Below are 8,633 nucleotides of genomic sequence, written 5' to 3'. Positions count from 1 at the left end.
GGAGCCCGGTGATGAAATCCAGAGCGATGTGAGACCAAGGACGACTGGGTGTTGGCAGAGGTTGGAGGAGACCAGCAGGCGGTCTGCAGGACCCCTTGTTGCAGGCGCAGATGGAGCATGCCGAGACAAACTCTGACACGTCCTTGTTTAGAGACGGCCACCAGAAGTATCGTCTGAGAAGAGCGATGGTGCGGCTGGAGCCCGGGTGGCCAGAGAACTTGGAGGAGTGTCCCCAGCGGAGCACTAGGGAGCGTACAGCAGATGGTACATACAATCGTCGGGGAGGACCACCTCCAGGGTCTGGCTCGATCTCCTGTGCCCGTCTGACCCTTCTCTCCAGTTCCCAGGTGAGGGCACCAACGACACAGGACGTGGGAATGATGGGTTCAGGATCCATGGACTCTGAGGTGGTGGAGAACTGTCGGGATAGTGCGTCAGGCTTGACGTTCTTGGAACCTGGGCGGTAGGTAATAGTGAAATGGAAGCGTGAGAAGAACAATGCCCAGCGGCTTTGGCGGGGGTTGAGTCGTTTTGCGGATTGGATGTATGAAAGATTCTTATGATCTGTCCAGATTATGATGGGTAACTCTGTTCCCTCCAGCCAGTGACGCCACTCCTCCAGAGCCAGCTTTATAGCTAGAAGTTCACGGTCTCCCACATCATAGTTTCTCTCAGCAGGGGAAAAACGCCTAGAAAAAAAGGCACAAGGGTGAAGCTTTCCATCAGAGGTAGACATTTGTGACAAAACGGCCCCAGCTCCGGAGTCCGAGGCGTCAACCTCCAGAGTGAACTGAGCCTTTGGGTCGGGATATGTGAGGATAGGGGCCTGAGAGAACCTCCCCTTGAGGAATTGGAAGGCCTTTTCTGCAGCAGGTGTCCAGGAAAAAGTCTGTTTGGTGGAGGTGAGTGCAGAAAGGGGTGAGGCAATAACACTGAAGTTCTTAATAAAGACACGGTAAAAGTTAGCAAACCCCAGGAAGCGTTGGATGTCCTTCCGGGACCTAGGTGTAGGCCAGTCCTCCACAGCCTTGATCTTAGCTGGGTCGGTCTTCACCTGTCCACCCTCGAAGATGAAACCAAGGAAACTGATGGACTTTCGGTGGAACTCGCATTTCTCAGCCTTGACAAACAGGCGGTTCTCCATGAGTCTTTGGAGGACCTGGCGAACATGCTGCTGGTGTTGGCTGAGTTCTTTAGAGAAAATAAGGATGTCATCAAGATAAACAAAAACAAAGTGGTTGATGAAGTCTCTGAGAACATCATTAATAAGGGCTTGGAATATGGCTGGGGCATTGGTAAGGCCGAACGGCATGACCAGGTACTCAAAGTGGCCGAGTGGAGTCTTAAAGGCTGTCTTCCACTCATCCCCCTCACGGATACGGACCAGATGGTAGGCATTGCGAAGGTCGAGTTTGGTGAAGACAGTGGCGCCCCTAACTGTCTCAAAAGCTGAGGCCAACAGGGGTAACGAATATTTGTTCTTAACTGTTATCTGGTTGAGGCCCCGATAATCTATACAGGGACGTAGTGACTTATCCTTTTTAGCAACAAAGAAAAATCCTGCCCCAACCGGGGAGGATGAAGGGCGTATTATACCCGCTTTGAGTGATTCTGCAACGTATTTTTCCATGGCATCCTGTTCAGAAAGGGACAACTTATAAAGACGAGCAGAGGGCAGGGGAGCCCCAGGAAGGAGGTCAATGGGGCAATCGTAGGGACGATGAGGCGGGAGACTCAAGGCTAAGTCTTTGCTAAAAACACGCTGGAGGTCTAGGTACTCGGAAGGAACAAGAGACAGATCAGGGGGAACCTCGGAGGAGACAGGATCAACAGAGGAACGAGGAAGAGCAGAGTGGAGGCATGAAGCCAGGCAACTGGAACTCCATGTCTCAACCCGAGACTCCTTCCAATTTATGTGCGGATCATGAGCGGTCAGCCAAGGGTAACCTAAAACTACAGGTGAAAATCTGGTGGGAAAAATAAAAAAAGAAATGTTTTCATGATGATTGCCAGAAACAATAAATTTTAGGGGAATAGTCTGATGAGTAATAGTGGCTAAGGGGCTGCCATCCAGTGCTGCAACTGAGATAGGGGAGGTTAGTAAACGAACTGGAATGTGCAATTTCTTAACTAAAGCTGGGTCAATTAGGCTCTGCTCAGAACCTGAATCAACAAGGGCAGCAACTGGATGTTCTGATTCCTGGAAGCAAATCACAGATTGTAAAGTTAACTGAAGAGGGGGGTTTTCTGAACAGGCGCCTGCCAGGATCCCCTGGACTACTGGCGGGCAAAATCTTTTGGGCGAACAGGGCAGGTTAACCGGAAGTGCCCGTAAGCACCGCAGTAAAGGCACTGTTTAGCTCTCATACGTCTGTCCCTCTCCTCAGGAGTTAGTTTGGTGTTTCCTAGTTGCATCGGTTCTTCTGCTGGTTGGCATGCTGAGGGAACTGGACGAGGTCTAGATGACGTAATCTCAGCAGGAGCTGCGAGCTGCAGCACCTGAGGTGGAGCCTGACTCCGCCTCTCTCGAGCTCTCTCCCGGAGCCGATCGTCTACCCGTACCGCTAGTTCGATTACATCCTCCAGGCTTTGGGGCTTGTCCCGACTTGCGAGTTCGTCTTTAAGTCTCTCAGAAAGACCATTTAGAAACGCCGCTTTAAGAGCGAGAGCGTTCCAACCCGACGGCGCAGCCAGGGTTCGGAAATCAACCGCGTAATCGGCCACCGATCGACTTCCCTGTTTCAACGCCCACAGCCTCTTCGCTGCCTCCTCCTCACTTAACGAGGAGGAAAAAGTTCTTTTGAACTGGGTGAGGAGGTCAGCGTAACTAAGGTCAAGTATGCTGGTCTCATCGATAAATGATTCCGCCCAACTCAGGGCTCTATCGCGAAGGAGACCCACAATATATGAAATCCTCCCCGCGTCATCAGGAAACGACTGAGGAGCGCGACAGAAAACCAAGGAGCACTGCAACAAGAAACCCCTGGATTTATTTAAATCACCCGAAAAAGGCTCAGGAGTGGGAGCGGACACCCCGACGCAGGGAACTGTCAGCGACACGGGAGCAACAGGATCAGCGGGCGGCTGGACTACAGGCGGGGGAGCGGAGGTAGGCTGAACCATATTTAGTTGGCCTCTAAGATCTTGGAACTCATGGGTTAGTACACTCATCGCCTGGATTAATTGCGTCTGTTGCTGATTCATGGATTGTAAAAGGGTCTCATGCTGTCCTAACAATAGACCTTGGTGTGAAACCGCGCTCCGTAGTTGCTCCCCAGAGTCAGAATGGTCAGTTCTTTCTGTCATGATGTGAGAAGAACGACTCTGAATCAGGGCAACCACGGAGACAGTTAGATCAGTTTAAGAAAATGTTTATTGAAACAGGGAACAGAAAATGGAGTCTGGCAGGATCTTCCTGGTACAGCCTAGGGAAAAGATGGGTGATGGTGAACAACTGGTCTGAGGTGGAGGGAAGGCGGAGGATGCTGAACTCACGGGGCTTGAGGTTGTCTTGAGCTAGGAAGGATGTGTCCAGGGTCCAGGGGCAACTGACTCTGCACTCCTCAGGTGATGGTTTGTAGGAGGGTGGACAGGCAGGTGGGCTCCTGGAGGAGGGCTGCGGCAAACTGGCTGGGTTGGTGGCTAGGAGGGAAAAACAGAGACACAGGATTAGATCAGGTTTGAACACAAATCTAGGAAGCTGGTCGGTCATATACCACGCTGGTAGCGAGAAAGAACTGACGCCCTCCTCCTGGTCCCAGCTCCTTAAGTAGGCTCCAAAATTAACCGAGATGAGCTGCACCTGCCCATCACACCCTGCAGAGAAGAGAAAGACACAGACACCAGACCTGCAGCATGACAAAAACAGATGTTAGACCCAAACCCAACCAAATTATTTTATGTTTTTTTTATTATATCATTGCTCCTCCAGTAGTATTCTTTAGTAAAAAACAATATTCAGCTATCTTAGATTTGAAGGAAAATATGACACAATGAAAGCATTCTGACCAGCTGTCTCACTGTGTGGTGTGGAGGCTGCAGCGACTCAGACTGGAAGAAGGTGAGAGGAGTGGTGAGAACAACAGTGAAGATCCTCGGGGCTCCTCTTCAATCCATAAAAGACATTTCATCCCAGCACCACGTTTCCTGAACCCATAACATTATAAATAACCCCTCAGACTCCCACCATGGACTGTTCTCCCTGCTGCCCTCTGGGAAGAGGCTTCTAAGCATTCAATGCCATCTGCATAATTGCACCATATATACTGTATTTAATGCTCTGAAGTTCCACATCCATGCGTTTATTTTGTACCATGTTTTTTTCTCCCACACTGTTTACATTTGATCACTGCTGAACTTTAAGAAATGGGATTGTCATGAAAGCTGTACAAAATGAAAATTTGGTTTGTTGTCTAAGTCCTACATTAAGGAATATTTGTTGTCCATCTTATCATCTTGCCAAGCTTGTGCATTTGTGTGTATTATCAAATTAACCACATTATTGATCAAGCATTTTTGCAGGAAAAACATTAATCTATACCATGACCCCCTAAGCCTAACCAAGACTGTAGCCTGTAAAGTTTTAGTGTTGCTCTAGGTCATTACTGACAAACTGTTAGATTTGTAAAGTGAGGAAATTTCCTCAGTGGCAAGTCGGAGTCCTGCGCCCAAAAAACTGCCTCCGTACCTTTATGTAATAAAAAAAAATTCTGCTGTTATAACAAGATTTCTAAATAGAAATGCTTGTGTTACGTGCTTGATTTGTTATCTGGTATGTAATAAATTATTTCTGGTTTCATATTTCGATAGACTGGCATAGAAAGAGGGTTAATTTCTCCATATCTTGATACTTATACATTGCAGATCATGATCCAGCTCATCCAACTGGACCACCTGCTATGTTTTTATTTATTCTCTGTATAAATTCCACGGCAGAGATGGTAGCGTTGAAATTCTTTTCGAGACATTTTGCCTGCATTTTGCCTGACATTTTGCCTGCCATTTTGCCTGCCAGCACAGCAATCTCTGCCTTAAGATGTTCTAAAAATAACTACTGAAATCAGTTTTGTATGGTATTTAAAGTTCTCAGTTCATCTTCTGACTTTATTCATTTCTTTATCTATTTTGAAGTAAGAATGTAGTTTGCCTCAAATATGTCTTTGTTTCTAAAAAGAGAAAATTATACAAGTTTAAGAGTATTTTTTGCTGATTTACATGAGAGATTTACTTAAGCATTTCCAACATAGCACCCTTTACCCCATGAAAAAAATGTCTAGATCTGCCATTGATCGGGATGAAAAAAATTGATCAAATACAAACAAATAAAGCAAATTCTAAAACTAAATATATATTCTAGAAAAGAGTTAGTAATGGTGTACACTGTTATGCAACTAGGTTACATAATCTTTATTTCTTCCCCTTAAAAGATCTGTTTGAGCTTTGGATATAACAGGATATAGCTTGGAAACTGTTGATCAAGATTTCAATTGCTAAATAAAAAAAAAAAAAACCTAGAGGTATGGCCATTTTAAGGAACAAGCAAGATGATGAAGTGCAACAAACACATCAGACATCTCTGTAGAAATTTAAAGCAGGTTTCAGTTATTGAATAATATCCAGAAATACGAACTCACAGAGCTTTAATGTTTGTTTAGTCAATTTTTAGAGGTTTTAGGTTTTCTGTTTGTAGAATTAATGTAATTAATGCATAATTTTCTTCATATCTTACATGATGCATCACTTATTTACTGGTCTTTTACATAAAGGTGAGGGAAAGTTTAAATAACGACAGCTTAAAACACCCGCTGACTCCTATTGAATCTGTTATTCACAAAAAGTGAATTTCTCTAAAGTGTTTTAACTGCTGGAGGTTTTAGGTTATTTGGCTAAATACAGCATACATTTAGAGGTTAGAATGACACAAATCAGTAATCTTGACTGGGAAAGTACAAATGCAAATGACCTTTGAACTCTTAGTACGCTCACTGCTGGGGGTAAGTTATGGTCACGGTGTTTAAACATGAAGATCTTCTGCTGAGCAGCCGGGCACTGCAGGAGGTCTGATAAAAGGCTACGTGGGAGAGCTTAGCAAAGGCAAAAGGGCAACAGTAAAGGAATAATTGACATTTTTGAACAGTTAACACATTCTACTGAGTAATCCAAGGCCCCAAGTATTTCTTTTTTTGTTTTAACCATTTCGACCACCTGAATAACTATTTATTTGCATTGTCAAATGCAAATAAACACTTGTGAACCTGTCTGAGCTGGGGACATTAAACACATTTCATCAACACAAATATTTTTATTTTATACATTTATTAAAATGGCTTTTTATGGCCTATATAATCAAGCAAAAAGTGTCACAAAAGTACACAGGATACTGTTCTAAATGTTATTTTTTATAAGAGAACATTGTATAGAACATCTTTTTATTTCTTTTTACAGAGATATTCAATAGCTTAATCTGAAAATTAAAGATAGCATTAAAAAAAAAAGACTCCGACAACGAGGACATGCTATAAGGCTGCACAGTGCTGAGCTGGCTAGCACTATCAACAGCAAGAAGCACTTTGGCTCAGTTGACTCATCATGTTCTTTTTCAGCTGATTGTGCATTCTTGGGTTTTTCCATTTTTGTTTTTTCACAGTCCAGAAAACTCTATGTTAGGATAGTTGATAAAAGGATCTTTGGTATATGTTTGGTTCAAGCAACTTATATGTGTCTGCAATGGCTCTGTCCAGGGTGTCCCCTGCATCCAACCACTGACTGCTGGGATAAGCTGCTGTCCTGACTGATGAACAGAACTAACTGGGTACAGAAAATGTGTGAGTGGGTTCAAGGTAATCCAATTAGCCGAACAACACTCTTAGTCTCTACCTCTTTTAGCCAGACACATTTACCATTGAATCTGTCTATCTATGCATTATATATTTATTGTTGGTTTGTGGGGGGGTGTTTCATTTGAATTATCTGAACTTATATTGCACCAAGTCAATTTCCATATATATATGTTCAAGTATTTTCCAAGTGTTTGTTTGTTTTTCCCAGTCCTGCTGTCATTCCCTCCTGTGACCAGACTCAAATTATATTGCCAAAAGTATTTGATCACGCATCCAAATTATTGGAATCAGGTGCTCTAGTTCCTATAATACACCCAGGTTTATAAAACCAAGTACCTAGGAGTGCAGACTGTTGTTGCAGAAATTTGTGAAAGAGAGTCACCTTCAGTGAATTCCAGAATCGCCAACTTTCTGCAGAGTCAATCAGTACACATATCCAAAATTTTAGAGGCCTTCAGATTAGCTGAAGAGGCTTAATCATGCTTCTCCATCAGGAAATATGATCAATGACTTTGGGTTTGGCGGTTGACAGGAGAATGGCACTTGTCTGACTCCAGTGTGCCCAAGTGTAAAGCTTGGTGGAGGGGGATTATGATGTGGGGTTATTTTCCAGGAGCTGGGCTTACCCTCTTAGTTCCAGTTAAATGAACTCATAATGCTTCAGCATACCAGGACATTTTGGACAATTTCTTACTCCCAACCTTGTTGGAAAAGTTTAGAGCTGGCCTCTTCGTATAACAACATGAGTCTGGCGTGGATGAACTTGAGTAGCCTGCATAGTCCTGACCTCAATGCCCTAGAACACCTTTGGGATGAATTGGGGTGGAGAATGAGAGCCAGAGCCAAATGAGCTTCTGGAAGAATGGTCAGAAGCCTTTCCAGAAGATCTTAAGACGTTCTAGCTGTAAGAGGTGGACCAACACCATGTTGGACCCCTATAGATTAGAAATGGGATGTCACTCAATGCTTATATGTGAGTCGAGCAGGTCAGTGGATATCATCAGCATTACAGTGTACCTGTTTATTGTCCCATTGATCCTTTCTTTTTCATTCATTCTTTACAAAACCCCAAAGTGGTCTGCAGATAATGATGCACATAGTGCACAGAAGCTCTGCAACTCCAGACCTTGAGTATCTCTGTTCTTCAACATTTGGATGTATCGCTGCTCCAACACATCTGATCCAGTGATTTAATTACCCCCCTCTGCATAGCAGCAAGTTTTACATATGCCTGGTTATTAACCATTTATTTATTTCAGGTTTTCTGGACTAGATATGTATCCAAACACCACCCTGAAGGACCCCGGTTGCAGACACCTGGTACAGTCAATATAGATCACCACTATCAGGGTCTTCCTGATAACCCCTTAAACAGTTTAAAGATAGGATTGGCTTTAATAGCCAAGAAACTACATTCAAGCCTTATTGACAGTCTGAACCTTTTTACGTTCCCAACTTTTCGGGGACAGCTCGGTGATGATACCCTACATCTCTCAACATGACTTTGTATCAGTGCAAAAAGGAATGTCCAAACATCTTTGCATCACTGAGTTTGGTGTGTAACTTGACTAACCAGTGCAGATTCTTCAATCTTAACACGCAGAACACCATAGAGATTAATTGGAGCGGAGACTGTGAACTAGACCTTCTGCAGGGTTTCTGCAAAAATTGTCAAAAACTCTCCCTAAACATACAACTAAACTTTTTGAAAAGCCTTCCTAAAACTCCCAGCATTCGATTAATCCTTTTAATAAAAAATAGAAATCATGTTTGTGTATTTGTATAGGAGACAAG

At 43.9% G+C, this 8,633-nt stretch overlaps 1 long non-coding RNA gene across 1 annotated transcript; it reads right to left on the bottom strand.

The window, feature by feature from the left end:
* Positions 1-3,388: 3,388 nt before the first annotated feature.
* On the bottom strand, positions 3,389-3,812 carry LOC119772421. The gene is made up of 3 exons (XR_005279254.1): positions 3,717-3,812; positions 3,496-3,642; positions 3,389-3,425 (listed from the first exon to the last, which is right to left on the bottom strand). It is a non-coding gene; the product is annotated as an uncharacterized LOC119772421 (long non-coding RNA).
* Positions 3,813-8,633: the final 4,821 nt, after the last annotated feature.

Source organism: Cyprinodon tularosa, unplaced genomic scaffold (assembly GCF_016077235.1).
Source record: "Cyprinodon tularosa strain WSP-4 unplaced genomic scaffold, ASM1607723v1 ctg71, whole genome shotgun sequence".
Lineage (NCBI taxonomy): Eukaryota > Metazoa > Chordata > Actinopteri > Cyprinodontiformes > Cyprinodontidae > Cyprinodon > Cyprinodon tularosa.
Note: the sequence above shows the minus strand (reverse complement) of the source record. Positions and strands in the feature narration are given on the sequence as shown.